Source organism: Amblyomma americanum, chromosome 1 (assembly GCF_052857255.1).
Source record: "Amblyomma americanum isolate KBUSLIRL-KWMA chromosome 1, ASM5285725v1, whole genome shotgun sequence".
In the NCBI taxonomy this organism is placed as follows: Eukaryota; Metazoa; Arthropoda; class Arachnida; order Ixodida; family Ixodidae; genus Amblyomma; species Amblyomma americanum.
Genome location: NC_135497.1, coordinates 371653336 through 371673962, shown reverse-complemented (window position 1 = coordinate 371673962; position 20627 = coordinate 371653336). Strand labels below are relative to the sequence as shown.

Here is a 20627-nt window from a genome sequence, read left to right as displayed (position 1 = left end):
CATATATGACCGATGTTTTAAAACTGCCGCCAAGAATTTAAGTCTGCACTCTTAGACAAGCTGCGCCTTCTAGTTTGCTTGTATAACAGCAATTGTTTTGGCTTCAGTTTTGTTTTGTTTTTATTTTGTGATGCAAAGAGGCGATGTGAAAAATGAAACTGACCGGACGTACTCCGCCAGTCGGTGATCATGACATCTGATTCGCCGCGCACTCCTCGAAGGAAAAAGGCTGTCTCGGGCACTTTAGTTGGCTCTGATGTAGTCTCTCGTTTATTTAGGGCAGCAGTAGTGAGTTAGACAATGAGTGGAATGATTGGATTTCAGTTCCAGTAGCGAGAATTCATTTCGGAGGCCCAGAACATCAACGCATGCTCACACGCATTTCATTTTATCGTTCACGTTGTATTTTGTGTAGTGCCCTTGATTTGTAAATAATGAGAGTAGTTTTATTTGGGGCTTCAGTGTCTTCGCAACATACTGGCAAGGTTTTTTACCAAATGCGCCAGTAGAATTTTAATTTTTGATGATGTCAAGGAAAACCATGTCCCCTTTTCACCCATAGAACCCATTCACTGCCAACTGAGAAAAAAAATGGAGAAAAGGAGGAACTGCAAGCTCTGCTATGAAAACAACAAGAACAGAACTCTGAACAAGTGTAATATACAGCACATGCCAAATCTAGCTTTACTTTACGTCTTTATGCGACTGCTTTCTCTAGTGGCACAGCAGTCATATTCACCAACCTGAAAGGCCATGGAAAGTGAGGTGCATATTAAGTATGCAGCTGAAAATGGCAGGTTTGTAGTTAAGAACATGTGTAAAGTGTTGTGTATTTCAGTTTTTTTGTAATCAATGTCTGGCTCAGTGCAGTGGCTTATTTTTGTTTTGCTTGTATTGGTTTTTTGTGTTACCAGCATATTTAACTAACTTTTTGGAAAGTTTTGCACACACAACTCTGATGTTTTTCATTCAGAAGTATAACCAATAAGCTACAGTTTGATGCCTTACAGTGCACAGAGCATTTGGCACTTCTTGAAGAAATAATGTCTCATTTCAAACACTCAAAATTGGTCATTTTTTCAGAGATAAGGAAAGGGGTAGGGTTTCAAGTATATGTCGCTGCGTACTGTGAGTCCTGTTCCAGCCACTAGCCGGAAAAAAAATTATAAAAATGCACGCTTTTTCAAGTATCCGAAGACTGTTCTACCTTTATTCTACTTATTGGGCATTGTCTCATCAATTTCTACTGTCTCAATGAGAAGGTCGTCTATCCAGACCATATAGGTCTTTGTGGGCACAAACTTTGTAAGTATGCAACATCGCAAAACATAACATGCAGCAGTACTAGGGCACTTAAGCATGCAGTGCAGATCAGTTGCTAGATCTAGCAATAGTGTTGTAGGGCTTGAGCTGCTCTCCATTGGTGTAATAAAGATTCTTGATTGTCGTTTAAACCTAACACAGTGAATTTAGGAGGAGTCACTGCCATTCATCGCTTTTCTTCAGATTCCTTCCATGCGATGAAGGCAGCTGGTCCTGGCCAGCTCTTGGAAGCTGCGGCAGTTGTGCAAATGTCCAACAGTAGTGGGAACACCAGTGCGGCCATAGTTTTTTGCTGACTTTTTTGAGTTAAGCAACAGCTTAGCCACTTTAATTTGTTGTTTGAATCTTCCAAAATAGGTTTACTACCTTCTGTCCATACCCTTAGGCAAACGTGGCATGTGAATGGTGTGAACCCTGTATTGGCAGCTGGGGTTAAAGGCCCTCCTCCACATTCTTTGGTGGCGAAACCAAAGGCAGTTAGCGGGAAGAGGAACACCTTTTCGACACCATATGGACCGCGTGAAAGGCAGACATACTATTGGTGCGCTTTGCACGCTCGGCTGCACAGCGAGGCCAGGCCGGTCTACTCATTGAATCGGAGGGCGGGACTCTTCCCACCTTGAAGCTGCAAAAACACACATAAAAATGCAGTTGCAGTCCAGCTACGAATGCAACAGTGAAGATATCAAGAATGATTAGAAAGCAACGGAGAGTTCTGCGGTAGGGCATTTCATTCAGAAACTTTTCTTGGAAAAAAAGAAAACTTGTACGTATTTGTGCATGCAAAAATAGGTGCCAGGCTAAGGGTATGCTTGTGGCGCGAGGCTCGTCTAGAATCACTAGCGATGTGATTTTTGGGTCGAATACCAAATCGAGAAAAGTATAATGAATGAAGGAAATTGAGACGGGCTTTCTTTCTTCTATCTGCAAGTGGTTCTAAGTCTGCAAGTTTCAGCATGGTGGAAGGAGAGTCTAGGCGCCGGTAACGGTTGAAAATAAAGCGAGCCGCAAGACGTATTTTTCTAGTTTTTAGGTGTCATCTGTAGTGTAGGGATCCCACACAATGCAGGCATATTCGAGAGTTGGCCTTACAGTGGATTTATATGCCTTCAATCTTAGGGCACTAGGGCAACCGCCCATCCGAAACTTAAGAAGTCCTATCTTTTTGCGGGCGGAGGAACACATATTATCAATGTGTTTCGTCCATTTGAGCCGTGATGTTATTGTGACACCTGGATACTTATATTCTTTTACATCTCTGATGGCATTGTTATTTATGTTGTATGTGAAATTAAGTGGCGTAGTCATGAAAACACCTCAGAACGACCCCTCAATTTCTTTCCGACGAGGAGGCAGGAGAAGAGTATGAAGACAGTGCAGCAGAGACCTTGGTGCTACACTGCCACCACATTGAGGCGCCCACACCTTCTGTGCATGTGACCAGACATTCCTATCAGCGCTATTGCAGTGCTCCTTGCAGCACCCTTCGGGAGCAAAGTTGGTTCATTGCTGCAGTTGGACTTGTCCCACTTGAGGCATGCAGCTCGTGCCAGAGCTTCCTGCCTTTGGTCTCTGTTCTGCACAGCGATGCATGTAAAGATAGTGGTGCGTGTTTCCTCTGCAGATGAACCACGCACTTGACCGAATACTGCACGTGTGACATCAGCCTTCAGGAGCGGAAAAATTGCGCAGCTCAAGGGCATCAATCCAAAGACTGCTGCTGTAATGTGCACTGTTTGCAGTGCAAAGGAAGGCGTGGGACCTCCATGTGCAACCCAACCTACAGCTTAAGCCAAAGCTGTGCCAAGCATCTCTATCGACAAGGTGCAGAAGGAAGCGGCGAAGAGCTTGCCCCAGCATATTGATCAATCCTTTTTATGCTGTCGCAATGAGTGCTGCCAACATCAGGTAACACTGCACAGAAGTATCTATTCTCCTAGAGTTAGCTGCCACCAACTACATGACTGCTGCCTTAATGACTGGATGCTCCCAATATATGCCTCAGTGGCAGAGATAAGGCAAGGATTCAGCTTGAGATAGTGGAACTACCGTCTCAACACGGAACCTTTTGGAGGCCTGGGGAATACAACAGGGTTTGATCAAGGAAGTAAAAGAGTTCTATACTTTGCACAAAAGGACCTTCACCCTGAAAAAAAACAACAAAAAACAGTGCTCGCTATAGCACCATGGTCTCCTCCAAAAGTACAAGCTGTATGAAGACCTAAGGGCTCAAGCAACACATTTGGAGGTCTTGTTTTTCCACACCAAGAAGGAGGTTTCTCCTGCCAAACTCACTTACTGATTGAAAGAAGATAAGGGAGGCAACTGTGTCTCAGAGGTTGATGACAGAACACGAAATGCAGGCTGAATCAGAGGGAAGGAGTGAGCAAAGATTAGGTGTCGATGCAAGCAGTGAGGAACTTCGAAGAGCTCAGAGCCAAGTTTAAAAAGCACATGCCAAGCACTGGAGACGTAGTGCAAAATGACAGTGCGACAAGACTGTTCCAGAAGCGTGGTGTAAGATAACCGAGTGCGTCTACAGGAACGTTAGAACTGTGCACATGTAGAGCATGTTTACCACAAGAACCTTCAGTGCCCGTTTCTGCTGCCTGTTCTCACCTCAGGGCCCAGAGCGTATTGAAGAAAAGGGCTGGAGGTGAACGTGGCACGTAAATGGTGTGACCGTCGTATTGGCAGCCGGGATCAAAGGCAGTCATATGCGACTTCCTGTGCAGGGTATTTCCGAAATGCAGACGGCACCTTCGCTGACGCCACGACTGTCGCTAATTTATGACGACAGCCTTTGCTGACATCCATTCTCATTTACACTTGTCTGTTTGGTTTGCAGAATGCACTCTGCGCCTGTGATGGGACAGAACTTCTGTCGAGGGGAGCTGCCCAATACAACTTTTTGCTGTGAAACAGCCATAAGTGGACGCTGTTGCTGCACATAGGCAGCTTCCCTGATGAATAAAATTTCCATTTCTAGCTGGATTGTGGAACTGGAAATCAATGCCTCTTTCATCTGGCAACCATTAAATCCGAGTTGCAACTTCTTGTGCTTCCAGGTGGATTATAGAACGAGAAATCGCACGCAGCTGGAAAACTTCTACTTAAGGCTATTTCCAACTGCAACCTCTTTCACTTCCGGCTGGAAATGCAGCTCGAAAAAGACTTTACTAGCTTGTGGTGCTTTCTAAGTAAAAACAAAGCAGCCAGACTTGAAGCTGAAAAGGTTTACAATTGCAGGAATTGTTCCTTGTAAAGAAATGTCCAGTGAGCCCTCGACAGTAACAAGAATTCTTTTCATGGAAACAGCGCAGCAGACGGGACCAAGAAAGGAATACACACACACGCAGCGCCCGTGTGTGTCTCTTCCTTTTTTGGTCCCGTCTGCTGCGCTGTTTCGATGAAAAGAATGTACCAACTAGCCCGGCTTACTCCTTTGTTGGAGTAACAAGAAAGTCATCCACATTTGTCTCGTGAAGGTCTTCCGCTGTGCGATTGTCCATTGCCTCCATATAGATGCTGCACAGGAAAGGCGCAAGTGATGGTTTGATACATATTCCTGGACAAAGTACTAACCGTTATGCTCAGTTACTAGTACCCGAAGAGCATGAGGAAGATGTCGCTACTTAGGCCGATCGCATTTTGCTAAAGAAACAACATATATATACCTCGTCTTTGTCAATCCCTCTTTCAGATGAATTTGAAAGAATGTGGAATGTCAGAAAAAAGTGAATGTAGACAAGAGGTGAAAGCTGTGTGCATGTGTGTTTGCTTTAGTGATTTCAACTTAATATTGAAAAAGTGTGAAACACATGGCTGCTGATGCCCGAGAACACTGGTGCTGAAGCGCATTGGGGGCAAAGGTAGTGGCTTCCATTGCGTTGCCTCTTACTGCTTCAAGGAGGCCCGTAAAAGATTTGCGTTGAAAGTGGCTATATGGCTGATGTTTTCAGAAACTGCTGCAGGGAAGAGAAACAAAAAGTTTATTCACAGGATTCATAGTTTTCAAAAAAGCGAAAAATAATGAAAAATGAGTGGTACATGAGTGTGTCTTATGCCACATCACTGCACCATGATGTGTGTGTTTTTTTTTCTCTACTATACAGGCTTCAATGTTTTACATGCAGCAGAGGATTGCCTACCTGCAGTAATTTTTGCAAAGAGAGAAGTCAAAACAGTGCATCTATATTAAAAAAAAATATGATACTCATATTTCTGTTCTGAATATAGTATATGTGAGTAATTTCAGAATAGAATACTAGTGTTCAAGCATTCCGTCTTGTAAAGAAAAGATGTGCTTGTCGCCAAATGGAAGAATTTATATGTTTGTGATGTTTTTATGCAATATGTGCGCCATCTCGAGGGTCGTGGCCTGTCTTGGCTTTACAGATGTGCTGTTTCAGCTAGATGATGGCTTCTCTTCAGCCCATCGGCCATTGCTGATGGCACGGTGTGAAATGATGGCAGCCATGTTCAGCGGAGACTTCCTCGAAAGCTCGGCGAAAGTGGTAGAGAATTTCTTTTGTTGATATTTAAACTATGGCACTGTGAGAACGAAGTGTGCTTTCCTTTTTCTCAGCCATACTCATCCATCTGCAGGTACACGTTCCAGGAGTGAGTTGTGAGTGCTTTCGGCAGCTGCTTTTGTACCTGTACAAGGACGCACTGTGCAGCCAAGTGAATGCAAGCAATTGCCTTGCGCTCCTCAAGTTGGCCGACCAGCTCTGCCTCCCGCGGCTGGTGGCCCTTGTCCACGAGCTCATCGAGGCTGAGGAAGCCAGTGGCAGCGTCACCAAAAATGCAGTCGAGTCCTTGAAGAGGAATGGGGAGCTACTGTGAAATAAGCTGCAGTGTTCACCTGAGAAGATCTGTCCTGAGAGAGCCAGTGATGCCTCTCGGAAGGGCTCCAAAGATGCTGTTGACGTCTCAGAAGTGACCCTGCGACTGTTGGAGCCGTGTCTGGTCAGCATACTCATATTTGGCACTGAATTTCTAGTACAACTAATATGCTGGTAATTTTTCTCATGGTAAGAGAAGAGTGCTCTCTCGCAAGAATAACCTTTATGAAAGCCATTCTAGTTGGTGTGGATTAGTTTCCATGGTAAAACAGCACAGAAAAACATGAGGACGGAACAAACACGACAACACGAGCGCTGTTCCGTCCTCGTGTTTTTCCGCACTGTTTTACCATAAATAGCAGTAACCAACTTGCCCAGCTTTCGGTACTTCTGAATTAGTTTATATTTACTATATTTAAATAAATTGTATGTTCCACTACAGTGAAACCTTAACTATGCATCCCCTGTTCATACGATGGTCTGCTTTTTATGACAGATTAGTGTGGGTGAGGTGAACCTCTACAAACATAATGCATTAAAAATAAAATTTATACATACCCTGCCTCATACGAAATTGGTGTGTACCTCCCAGAGGTCGCATTCTGAACTGGAATGGGTCTTTTTCCAATTGCCCATTCCTCGAGCGGCCGCCAGGCAAATTAAGCTTGCGGGCCAGGCCAGCTATGCTCCCTCAAATTTTTAGTGCCGAAATTCTTTTACAACGGCGGGGTGGGTCCACCTCATTGTTCGAATGAGTTCTGCTCTTAACTATTGCCCAAATGTAACCCGGGTTACATTTGGGAAATAGTTAAAAGCAGCTTCGTCTAGCCAGAGCAGATAAGTGCGAGTCAAGTGGATACACCTGGCGCACTGTATACGTTGTCAGTGCAGTATATTAAAGGCGCGCTAAAAGGGGCTCTCAATAAAGTTACAGTATGCCTAGGATATTAAAGGGCGCGGCTTCAAAAATATCTTCCAGCATGAATTTTTTAAGGCGTTTTGTGGAAGCTGAGTTATCCATAGTCAAAATTTAAATTTTTGTGTCTTCGCACATTTCTTTGTCACTTTTTGCACGTTGAAATGTTGGCTGCTGACACACACAGCGATTCCCCGAGGGGCAGAGCTTCTTGACCTGCCGGTGTGGCTGTCACCATGGTAGTGCAACATTTATTTTTATTTATTTATACAATACTGCCAGGCTTCGTAGGCTTAAGCAGGAGGGGAAATACAAGATGAAAAAATGCAAACTCGATATTTAGGACTTCAATTAAAACAGAAACAAAGGGCTGCACATGTATGGATTCAAGCACAAAATAGTTAAGTGAACACAGCAAAAATTCATGCCAGAAATTCACATGGTAGGCCCATGCAGGAGGTGAAATGCAGTATGAAAGAAAGCGAAATGAACATTTAGCACACCAAACAAAAATAGGAAAACAATAGGCTGCCTACAGATGGATTCAAATACAGACTCATAAATACCTGGTGATACTATCAGTGCTGATTAAAAAATTCAGTGGGAGCTGGTTCCACTTTGTTATTGTGCGAGGAAAAAAAACAGAAAAATGGTTGTTCTGGTGGATAAGGGGTTAACGACTGCTCATGATGATGTCTGATTAATCGCGTGACTAGTGGTTGTATGTATGGGCCAGGCAACAGAAGTAACTTGTTCTTGAGCAAAAAAAGAAGTTTTAGTCGCTGAAGCTTTCTTCGAGCCGCGGCCATCAGTGCTAGGAGCCAGGCTTTACCTGGCCCACTTTATTGAGTCTCTTACCAGTAACAGAAATCAGTTCTATGTTCGTTTCAGCATGAAGCTATTGTGTTGGTGGCAACTGGTAGCTATTTGCCTTTGATGATAAGCGGTGGCTGTTCATAAACCCCAGCGCATCTTGGATCTCTGTGGCAGCCTCGTGTGCCGAAAGCTGGAGGGCCTTCAGTGGGATAAGAATACATTCTGTCGTTTTTCTGTCTTGCATGCAGCAAAAGGAAATGTTATCCATGGTGTCGAATTTTTTTCTGGTAGCACTTCTTCCTCAACCATCCAGCTTTAGCCTAAAAAAAATTGTCGAAAAAGTTTGTGAAAAACATTCATGGCGGTGCCATCTGTTGTGCCACAAAGCAACTGCAGTTGGTTTCCTGCTTTCTGTTACCCGGCAATGCTGAAGCTTCTCAGAGGAGGCCACTCTATATACCCTCTAGTACTGTGCAGTAACTTTTTCCAACAATGAAGTGGAAGCACCGGAGCTGAAACGCACCCTCTCTTCCTATGCAGTGGAATATAGTCCCACTTGCAGCTATTAGCTTTCTTTTAAAACATGGTGAATGGTCCATATTCATCAGTTAAGGCATATTGCTTCGACAGTTGCCAATTTTACACATTAGAAAGTCAAAGCAAAATAGTCTTCTAGGTTACAACGAATTTGCTAGGCACTTCTTGTTACAGGAAGCTTCCGTAGCTGGCACTAGCTACGCCAGCAATCAGGCGGTCAATTTGGTCAATCAGTCGGTCGGTCGGCAGGTCGGATTGTGGATCCCTTGTTGAAAGCTAGTTGGGATCCATGCAGTCAAGTTCCCGTGCTAGTAAATCGCAGGCATAACAAAAACTATTTAAATACATGTCGATTTATGATACTTATGCATTAAAATAGACACTCAAATATATTTTTCAATGGTACTCTTAAGTAGACAGTAATGGTATACACTTAAAACATCAAACAAGAACAACAACCAAAAGAAATCATTCAAAGCACAAGAGTCTCAACACAGAAAATAAAAACAGTCACATCGCTCAGGTTTGTAATATTTTTGTAAGAACTTAGGAAATGTATTGGTTCGCTTCACACCATCTGTAAGGTCATTCCACAGCTTAGTCCTTACATGGCCCATGGTCTTTCCTCCGTAGACGTTTTTAGTCTTCGGAGGAAGGAAATTTACATGTGGTAGTGTTACTAGTGCTACTTGATGTCAGCATGAATACAGATGAGTGTAGCGGCTAATTATGTTTAAGGCATGAATGTGTTGTTAGTACAGTCCTGTACTGAATTCATGAGTTAAGTGGTAGTATATCCATCTGCTTAAAAAGAGGAGCAGTATACATGTTGTAGTTAGACTGTATTGAATCGAATGGCCTTTTTTTTCGAAACCTTCAGCGGCTCCAAATGAGACTGGTCGGTATTACCCCAGGATTTAATGCAATATGACAACTGGCTTCGAAAAATTGAAAAATAAATAATTCAAAGTGTGTCATTCCCGAAGTGGTGATGGCATTTGCACAGATCAAGCATGCTGCACCTAACTTCTTACAAAGTGCCTGAGTGTAAGGCTTCCAGTGCAAGTTGTCACTTAGAATTACTCCAAGATAAGTGATGTTTATAACGGTGTAATGAAGAAGACAACAGTGCGCCGACACCAACGACGATAAAGAGGTTTCAGCAGCCTCGGCAATTGGCTGCCACACGCATTTTAGAGCTCAAGCTTGCTCTTGGAAGTCCGCACTAGTGCCGTCGCTGCTGGGTCAGTTTGTGGAACTGTTACGCCGCCAGCCCTTTCAGCTCTACAATCAACCGCTCTTCACTTGGTGGAGGTTCGGTTTTCCATGCCCGTACTGCCCTGGACCTCTGCAACTGCACGCTACCAACCCCCGCTATGCTCGCTCAGCCCGAAGCCAACCACCAAGCCATGGAAGTGTGCTCCCCCGTCATCTGCTCCAGTGCCGCCCGGCAGCGAGACCCCGTCGTTTTCAACGGGCACTGCGATCAGGATGTTGAAGACTAGTCGGTCTCGTATGAGCGGGTGAGCTGCCATAACAACTGGGACGACAGCATGAAGCTCTACAACGTCATTTTTTGTCTGAGCAACGTCGCAAACCTCTGGTTCAAGAACCACGAGGATGATATTTAAACCTGGGCTAATTTCAAGATGACGTTTGTAGAAGTTTTTGGCCTTCCCGCAGTACGGAAACTTCGCGCAGAGCAATGTTTGCGCATTCGGTCGCAGCATGCGGGTGAGAGCTTCACCGCCTACATTGAAGATGTGGTCGATCTCTGCAAACGTGTCGACTCGTCTATGCCCGAGGCCGACAAGATCGAGCATTATATGACGTGAATTGACGACGAAGCTTACCCATTTGCTGGTGGCGAAATGTCCAACAACCGTCGCCTCTGTGTACAACCTCTTTCAGGGCTATGATGAGTTGCGCAAGCAATGCCTTGGCGCTCGTAGCTCACCCACGCCTGGCGAGTTCATTTCTGGCCTGGCCATCAACAGTGACCTGTTGAATTAAATCAAAGACTTTGTACGTGATGAGGTGGCTGGCAGCTTTCACTCCTCTCGGGCACACACTCTTCGCCCCATGTCCTGACTCCTGAGTTACGGCACACAGGAGATTGCCGATGCACTTCCAGTTCGTCGGCAGCCAGTTCCCGTAGCTGCTCAAGTCAACCTTCTTGCAATACAGCCCGCTCCGGTTGGTGCACCTTTGGGCTACAGTGCAACTGTTGCTATGCCACCTGCCCTTATGCATGGGCCTCTCACATATGCCGAAGTCGTCGCACGCCCATCGCAGCCGCAGGACTTGGCAGACATTCACACACCAGTGCATCCGCCTGTTGCTCCTCGATTCCACCCAGCACCGGCTTCTCACAACCCTTGGCACACGGCTGATAACCGGCCGGTTGGCTACGCTTGCGGTATACCGGGCCATGTCGCCATACTCTGTCGCCATACTCTGCCTGCACCACACCCCGTCGTACTGCACCTTTCGCCCGCCTTCAGGACCATCACCCCCAGTGCCCTCTTCTGAACCTGCTTTCGGCAACCAGCCATTCGCTTCGCAGCGCTCACCTTCCCCTCGCCGTCGCTCCTTGTCACCCATGCGACGTTGCAGCGGCTTCGCGGGACCGGAAAACTAGGAGCCGCAGTTCCTGGGGCACGAACTGTGCACACTTCAACCAGCTCAAGTCCTTGCCTTTCCCCACCAAACTTTTTAAAAGTGTTAGTTGACGGCGTTCGAGCAATTGCACTCGTGGACACTGGTGCTACCGTTTCTGTTATAGCCGAAAACTTCTATCCTTTGCTTCGTAAAGTCACGACCACACCTTCGGGACTATCTCTTTGCACCACTGGCGCCGAAACCGGTCATCCCTCCGCTGCTGGCACAGTACGTGTCATGATCGCAGACGTTTTGTATGTCGTAGAATTCTTAGTGCTCAGCTCTTGCTCCCGTGAACTCATTCGTGGCTGGGATTTTCTATCCCGCCATCATGCCGTCATCGACTGTACCAGTGCTCATGTCACATTTTTCGTGCTCCCTGATATACTCGCCAACGACCTGCCATCTAGCTCTAGTACCAAACTTGTTGCCGTGGACGCCGATGTTCCCCCCGCCAGTGCCGTGCTCGTTCCCGTGTTCGCCACCTCTGGGTCCGGTGAGACTGTACTCTTCGCGCCTTTGCCCGTCTTCACGTCTCGCCGACACCTTCCTCTTCCATTTGCCGTCCTCGACGTACGCCACGGTGCCACCGAACTCATTGTATTGAATCCCTCATCCTATCAGTTCACCTTGCTCCATGGAGAATGTCTTGGACACATTGAACACCTTGACCTGCTCATACCCTTCGATGATGACGCTCTTTACAGAGGTACTTCCATCGCCGCCCTCACACCACCTAGTACTGTCTCCGACCCGCTTTCCCAGGAAATGTTTCACCGTTCAGTGGCAAGCGACCTCGCCCCAGCTCACAGCGAGAAGCTCCTTGCCCTGCTTCACAAGTTCCGCTCTTCCTTTGACCACCAGACAACTTTCTTGGGTCGCGCAACCGCCGTCGTTCACCACATTGACACAGGAACTCATTCCCCTCTCCACCAGCGGCCGTACCATATGTCGCATCCAGAGCCGCGTCATCGCTGAACAGGTTGACGACATGCTGCACCGCGGTGTTATCCAGTCCTCTCCTAGTCCGCGGTCGTCTCCTGTCGTGCTCCTCGAAAAGGATGGTTCAATTCTATTTTGTGTTGATTATCATCGCCTAAACAAAATTATGCACGAAGACTTCTACCCACTACCCCTTATTGAGGATGCCCTCGTCTGTTTGCAAGGAGCCGAGTTCTTCTACTCCCTGGATCTCTGTTCCGGCCATTGGCAAGTCTCCATGGCTGAATCTGACCGCCGAAAACAACGTTTGTCACCCCTGATGGCCACTATGAATTCAACGTGATGCCATTCGGCGTCTGTAACAATCCCGCAACGTTTGAGCGCATGATGGACAATATCTTGCGTGGACTCAAGTGGCACATTTGCCTATGCTATTTAGATGATGTTTTTTCGCCTGATTTTCCGACCCATCTCATGCCCTTGCACAAGATACTGCGCTGTCTCACCGATGCTGGTCTCCAACTCAACCTCAAGAAATGTCGATTTGATGCCCGTAAACTGACCATACTCTGCTATGTCGTCTCCAAAGATGGCGTCGTGCCCGATCCGGAGAAGCTCCACGCTGTCACAAACTTTCCCAAACCGACTTCTGTTAAGGAGCTCCGAAGCTTCGTGGGCCTGTGCTCATATTTTCGCCGCTCTGTGTACAACTTCGCCTCTATCATCGCCCCGCTTACAAAGCTCCTGAATGGGCCGTCCAACCTGTGTGCTTAGAACTCAGCCTGCGACGATGCTTTCACTACCCTCCGTCGTCTTCCGACTTCACCAGGGATCCTGCACCATTACGACCCCAGTGCGCCAACCGAGTTGCACACCGACGCCAACGGCGTAGGCCTCGAAGCCGTCCTTGCACAGCGTAAGTCCGGCTTTTCCGAGTACGCTGTTGCTTACGCCAGTCGTACGTTCAGAAAAGCCGAATCTAATTATATCGTTGCGGAAAAGGAGTGCCTCGCCATAGTCTGGGCACTCACAAAATTTCTTCCCTACCTTTATGGCCGCCCCATCGATGTCGTTACTGACCACCATGCCCTCTACTGGTTAGCTACCCTCAAAGACCCTTCTGGACGCCTCGGTCACTGGGCCCTTTGTCTGCAGGAATACGGCATTAACGTCGTATATCGGTCAGGCCACAAACATTCCGACGCTGACGCCTTGTCGCACTTCTGCCATCTCCTACGCCCTCTTCGTCCTTGTCTGCCTCGACGCTGGCCACGCTCACTGCCATAGACCTCCCCATGAAACAGCATGAGATCCATGGATTTCTTCGCTCCTCGATGTCCTCAATGCGCAGACTGCAGCTTCGCTCGCTCGGGCCCTTCGTCGTCAAGCTTCTTATTTCACGAATCGCGACTCTGTACTTTATGGCCGCAACTATCACCTAAATGGCCACAAATGGCTCTTGGTTATTCCTCGCCAGCTTCGCTCTGAAGTTTGTGCGCATCACCATTCCAACCTACAAAGCGCTCATGCTGGATTGCTGAAAACCTACGAATGCCTGCGCCAGCGATACTACTGGCGTGGAATGTAGAATTTTGTTCGCCGTTTTATACGCTCATGCATTGCCTGTCAGCAGCGCAAGTCAGCTCGTCGCCCTCCCTTGGCCCGTTACAGCCATTTACTGCCCAGCTCGCCCCTTCTATCGCATGGGCATCGATCTGTATGGTCCCCTGTCGTCCACGCCTGCCAGGAATCGTTGGATTATAGTTGCCGTGGACCACCTCGCTAGGTATGCAGAGACGGCAATCTGCCCTCGGCTAGTGATCGCAACCGTCGCATCCTTCCGTCATCATTTCATACTGCATCACGGAGCCCCTCGGGAACTCCTCAGCATCCGCGGCCGAGTTTTATTATCTGACGTCGTTCACGAGCTACTGGATGTGTGCCACACCGTTCATCGCAACACCACTGCCTACCTTCCCCAAACCAATGGCCTCACTGAATGATTCAATCGGACTCTTGGTGACATGCTTGCCATGTACATTTCCTCCGACGTCTCCAATTGGGATCAAGTGCTTCCATTCGTCACTTATGCTTACAATACTGCCTCTCAAGCCACAACCGGTTTTTCTCCCTGCTTTGTTTTATATGGCGGTGAACCTTCTTGTCTCCTGCATACCATCCTTCCCTACCACCCTGGCAGCTCAGAATGCACTTTTCTCTCTGACATTGCCCGTCATGCCGAGCAGTGCCGCCAGCTGGCTCGCTCGTTGACGTGCACCACTCATGGCCTCCGCACATGTGAGTGACCACGGCCAGACTGACTCGCTCATCTGGTTGTTTGCGCCGGCCGCCTGCAAGATTGCGGTTAAGTACCTCGGCCTTTACCGTGTCTTCGCGCGCACATCACCTATGAACTACACCGTCCAACCAGTGTAGTTCGGATCACCGCTGTCGGGGCCGCGAAATTGTTCATGTCAGCCGGCTAAAGCCGTACTACGACCCCCTTGTCATCTCTTCGCCTTGAGTCGCCAGGATGGCTCCTTCTTGTCGCTGGGGCATTTGCAATGAAGAAGATGACAGTACATCAACACCGACGACAAAGAGGTTTGGGCGGCCTTGGCGACCGGCTGCCGCGCGCGTTTTAGAGCTCAAGCTTGCTCTTGAAGTCTGTACTGGTGCCGCCGCTGCTCGGTCAGTTTGTGCCACGGTTACGCCGCCAGCACTTTCAGTGTTACAATAAACTGCTCTTCAACGGGTTCAATTGGTTTGCCTAGTCATTGCAGAGCACGCTGACTTGAAAATGTTTTTTTTCTGGGGCTCTTCAATATATTGCATTTTGCCTTGTTAACATTTACAACAAGTCTGTTGGAGGAAAACCGTTTACATAAAGTTTCTTATTCCCAGTTAGTAATACTGATTAGTTCAGCTGTAGACTCATGAATATTTAAAAGAGCAGTGCTGTCAGCATACATGAAAACCAAAAAGTTTTGTTTTGGTTTTATGGGGTTTCACATCGCAAAGCGATTCAGTGATTCGTAAATACGGGACGTCATTGATATATAGAGAGAACAAAATCGAACCAAGGACTGAACCATCAGGCACACCCACCATGACTGGTTCAAAACCAGACCTTATACCACTAATTTAGATCATTTGGCGCCTATTATTGAGATAACTTCTGAGGAATTCTAACCTAATCCCTCGAAATTAATAATGCGCTAGCTTTGAGAGCAAAATTTCATAATCAACAGTGTCAGAACCTTTTGTAATCTCCTAAAAAATTCCTAGTATTTTATTATCATTTAGGAAGGAATATATTGTGTTTGTTAGGGATACAACAGCTGTTCCAGTAGATCTATTTGATCTAAATTCTTGTTGATGAGATGACAATAAGGTTTCTTGTTCTAGAAAAGCCATTACTCTCTTAGCAATTAGTTTTTCAAAAAGTGTGTTTATACAGCATAAAGCAGAAATGGGGCGGTAATTCTCGATAAGGTTGCGGTCGCCATTCTTATATATCAGTACTATTTCAGCTAGCTTCAGTAAGTCTGGACGAAGTGGAAGAGTTTTGTTTATGAGGTTTATAGTCCCAAACCGACTCAGGCTACGAGGGACGCTGTAGTAAAGGGCTCCGGAAATTTTGACCACCTGGGGTTTTTAACATATAATGACATCGCACATTACATGGGCGTCTAGAATTTCACCTTCATCAAAATCCGCGTCTTTCGGGTCAGCAGCTGAGCGTCATAACCACTGAACCACCGTGCCGACGGGATAAGTGGAAGAATAGAAGGCTAGGTTATAGATCTTTTTTTCAAGCAGGATACACGAAATATCAATGCATTACTTTAAAAAAATGGGGGTAATACCATCACATCTAACCGATAATTTGCAGGGATGGTGGATGGATGCAAGATCTTTATTCAGTCAAAAAGCATGTGCGGACGAATCAACCCATGGCTGGGTGGCCCACGCTGGCTTGGGCGACCGGGTCTGAGCTGGTCAACACGGCCTCCTGCTGCTCGAGAGAACGATCACGCATAATATCCACTTGCGCTACGCTACACTCCCATAAGGCATGATCATAGGTTTACCGCTCCTGGCACTGTCTGCACACTGGCTTAATCTCCTCCCGGTCTATTTTACTCAACATGCATGCATTGAATAAAGATCTAGTCTGCAATCTTCTCCAAACGCATTCTTGCGCCTTGGCCAACTTCTTGTCCAAGGGCGGATAAATCCTCCGCTCGTTTTTAATGGTTTTTAATGCTGTGAAAGGACACCAGCGCATCTCTTGTGGACCTGCCCGGAATGGCCGGTTCACCTGCTCGGCTGACGACACATCGAGCTTTATGCGAGCCACCTCGTTCCCAGGGTCCCCAGAGTGCGCCGGTACCAAGACAATTTCCACTTCCCAAGTCCCTCTTCCTGTGGCCCGATTCAGCAATCGTGCCGCTGTGACAGATATTCTGCTCCTTGCCAAATTTCGGATGACTGTTTATGAATCGTTGAAAATCAGATCAGCGAGTTTTGACTGATCCAGAGGCGACTGAGCGTCCCCACCTGTCCAACACCACGATTGCAGATGCGTCCTTGTCCTTATTGACCAACACCATGTTTACAAACAAACCGGGGGTTTTTGTCAGGAAGTTCCCACTGGAGGTGAAAATGAAAAGTAGGCTTAGAGCCTATAAGAATGCATGGAAGGAAAAGTTTTCAAAGCAGTTTTCTGATTTCGCAGTGCAGCGGTGATGTCGTTTCTTCATCCAGAACGACCGAATTCATCCTAAAACAGGCTCTGAAAGTATGTAGCATCGTTTCAAAGGCGATGTATCTTTAAAACACCTACACGTGGGAGTGACTTACGGCTGCAGCTACATGCGAGCGACCGAATGGCGCGTTGCAGCAAAAATTTTGAGCTTGTTGGAAATTTTTCGCTAGCATTTTTCGCTTGCATGCGAAAGAGTCTATAGAAACTTATGTAAACAAAACTTTCAGAAACATTTTTCTCGTTTCACAGAGTACCCATGGTGGTGGCTGTTTGTTAATAGTTGGCGAGTGCTTTGAAGAAGATTATGACATTGTATGCTAGGTCATTTCGAAGCAATCTTTGTAGAACACCACAATAAATGTGTCTTGTGAAGCCGGGCATACCTCAAAAGGCGCTCTATCCACTGGGCTTTTCTCCGATTCGCACTGACCTCTCGTAGTCTGTCATGTTGCCTCGTGAGCTAGGCTTCCTCGGAAGTACTGCCGTTCAAATTAGACATTGTAGTTACGTTTACATTGAAGACAGTCCTCAAAAAGCACAATAAATGAACCGCCCACTGTAGCAGACGACTCATATCGTGATTATATACAGGGTGTTCTGGATTAATCTATCCAGGTTGTAAAAAATTCTGCATAAACCACTGGTCTATTTTGGCTTAAGCACGGACCACAGGGTAGCTTAATTATGATAGTCTGCGTTTTTCGATAAATAATCTAACATCGTAACTTGCCTCGACTATAGAACCTGGACTGCCCGGAATCAGCAAAAAAATTTGGCTGTGGATTTGCTCAGGTAGTCCAGGATATATACAATGCAAAAGTTGTCGGCGTTCATTGTGTTCGTTGGCGCTGACAACGTTCTAGATGGCGACGATTTTGAGGAATGGAAGGGCGCATAACTGGCTCCAGTGGACGACTCAATCGCGCTATGAGGTTTGTGGCGGTGGTGAGAGAGAGATATGGGCTGCATGCATTAGTGCTGACAATGTTGTGGCATACACGTGGCACTGCAGCAATAGGCCGCCGCGTTCACTGGGTGACCAACCTCTCGTGATCAATCATTAATTTAGCTGCCACCTGCCAGGGTGGCAATGTGGGTACAGAATGCAGTGTGCGGAATCCAATGTGCGGAATGCACTCAGTTCGTTACAGATGCCCAGCTGCGTCTCCTTGCCCGATACACCACTGCTTTCACTGTCTAACCAGGTTCGACAGTAGTTAAACTGCAGCTAATTTTTTGTTAAGAATATGAGTTACAGCAATTATGCCATTGATGACGTCATTATGTGACAGATTTCGCGGATGGAAAAAAAAGTGCAGAGCCACAAATAAGTACATTTGAGCTGCTTTGTTCACAAGTATATGCAGAGCAAGTGATCTTCAAATTATAAAGCGTAAAACTTGGAATTGACCTGTCAGGTGCTGCTCTGTGCTAATCATGACCCTCTTAATGGTGTAGCGCACATTTCATCGTACTCAAAATTTTCCAGCTTTGTTTGGTTTGTTGATAGGGCTTAACGTCCCAAAGCGACTCAGGCTATGAGGGACGCCGTATAGGAGAGCGCCGGAAAATTTCAACCCCCTGGAGTACTTTAAAGTACGTGGACATCGCACAGTACATGGGGCTTTAGCATTTCGCCTCCATTAAAATGCGGCCGCAGCGAGTAGGATCGAACCAGTGTCCTTCGGGTCAGCAGCTGAGCACCATAACCACTGAGGCACCACGGCGGATCCTCAGCATTGTTTTGCCAACTTGGGTTGTGTTTTATGGCACATAGGCAACTGAGGCCATCATGCGCCAAGAACGAGGTATAGGAAAAGTCTTTTGTTGAATATTATAGAAATGTAAGAATCATCCCTGATGTAGAGGCCCTCAAACGTTAATACTACCCAGTGAACACATACACAAATTTTAGAAATTGCTACTAGTAAAAGCTTTAAGAGGGGTGGGTGACCTCAGTAGCTTTCCTTGGCTGCGCAAGGATATCGAGGCTCCCAACCAATCAAAATAAAAGCCTCAGGCTTCTTCTCAGGCATGAGAAAGTGGCTGAGGTGAACTAAAACTCAAACAAACCATTAGGTAAAAGGTGTAGAGTCTGTTGAGAAATCCCGTTTCGCTAAGAAAGCTAAAAACACATGATCAATCAACAATTGCATCATCTCCTAAAGCAGTGCGGGATGAAAAGGAATGTATTCATTATAAAACTGAGTAAAGTACTTTTTCCTTAGTGTTTCCAGTTTCGCGCAAGAAATTAAAATGTGGTTAATTGTAACTTCATGTCCGCATTTTTTGCAACCAGGTTGATCCTGTTTTGTCAGCAGAAAATTGTGTGTGAGGTGCATGTCTCCTATAAAAAGACGGCAGATAATCACTTCCTTAAAACTTTCCTGGTGGGTGCAGGACTTCCATTCACTTATAACTCGTTTTAAATTGTGTAGCTTGTTTTTTACTTCGATGTCGCACGCGGACTGCCATTTCTGTCTTATACATGTTTGCAAACTTGAGAGGTTCCGAAACTAAAAGTGACGTTCTCTAGTGCGCTTCTAAATCAATGTTTTATTGCTGTGAAGTGCTCCAGACTACTCTCATGTCAATGATCTTCTGTTCCAAACTGGAATTTTTAGTGCTCCAAAAAATTGCTGCAAATGGCAACTTACCACTCGCATCACTGCCATATAGTGCTTTCGTCTTTCTTCTCATTCTTGATTCTCTCTACAGTTCTCTTTCCGCATGAGGTAGTGATAGTGGCCCGTGTATTTTCCTTTGCTTCCTTCGCACAGCCACTCACACACAACACTAAATCCGTGCAAAAGTTGGTGTTTGCTTGCTGGCTTATGCCATCTAGTGTGACGCAGCCACATTACTACGATGATACCTGTTGCGCCGTGGTGCAAGCGCGAATGAAATCGTGGCAACTGTAGCAGGAGCTCCATGTAACTCCAAAACAGCTGCAGTGCAGTTTCTGAAGGTCCAAGATAAAGCTTCTCATGGAAAGCCCCACTGTATAACTGTACTCTCGTAGATACAGCTGTCGATGTGAAAAAGTGCCATGCCAACACTCATGCTTGAAGGGGTGTTAGATAAAAGATGCAGATGATTCTGCATTGTGATTTTTTCAGGTGTGCTTCCCAAACAGTTGGAAACTAGGAGTGTTTTGTACTACACAACTATAATTTCAGGTTACCTGGCAGGTTTGAAATAATTTGCAATTGGCTTTGTGTTCTCTATGCAGATTCACAATGGAGATCAGCTGGCTGACTGGTGTTTGTACAGAATTGCCACCACCTACAACAAAGTGTTGCAGAATCACCTCAAGCTGCTGCGCAACTTGCATCCTCAGAACCAAGCTTACCTAAATTGAAACCGCTGGCCACCGACATGGCAAGTGTCCTTTTGTGTCTTTTGTCACCGTTTTGTATCTGGCACTGGTAGTGGTTAAAAGTTGCATTTCTTGTCACCTCTGGTATATTAAAGAGGATGAGTTCTACCAGCACACCATCCGTGAGCAGAGCAACAATGAAAGGCCAGCCAAAAAGATTTGCTTTGGTCCGTTTTTTTTTCAAAGAGTCCAAGGTTCCCAAGCGCCAGGCTTAGCCCAGTACATCACATTCTCTTTCATGTGCAGCTTTTTTAGCCACGTCTGGGGTCCTTGGTGAAAATTCCACAAATTGCACAGCAGAAATTTCAAATAATTAATTTTAAACATGCCTCACATACTCCAAAGGTGTCTTCATGAAAATCAGTGGTGGCTGCTGCAGTTCCGCGACAGGCAGCAAGTGCTTGGTGTTATAATCATTTGGAGAATGGCACGTGT

The 20627-nt window shown here is 46.3% G+C and overlaps 1 pseudogene across 1 annotated transcript in view; it reads left to right on the top strand.

Annotated features, from left to right (window-relative positions):
- The window catches only part of LOC144122122 (rho-related BTB domain-containing protein 2-like), a 77211-nt pseudogene extending 56804 nt beyond the window's left edge, over nt 1–20407 (top strand). The window contains exons 6-9 of the transcript XR_013312810.1: nt 5722–5840; nt 5932–6294; nt 20046–20200; nt 20256–20407. The product of XR_013312810.1 is annotated as a rho-related BTB domain-containing protein 2-like (transcript). The remainder of the gene's footprint in view (nt 1–5721; nt 5841–5931; nt 6295–20045; nt 20201–20255) is intronic.
- Nucleotides 20408–20627: the final 220 nt, after the last annotated feature.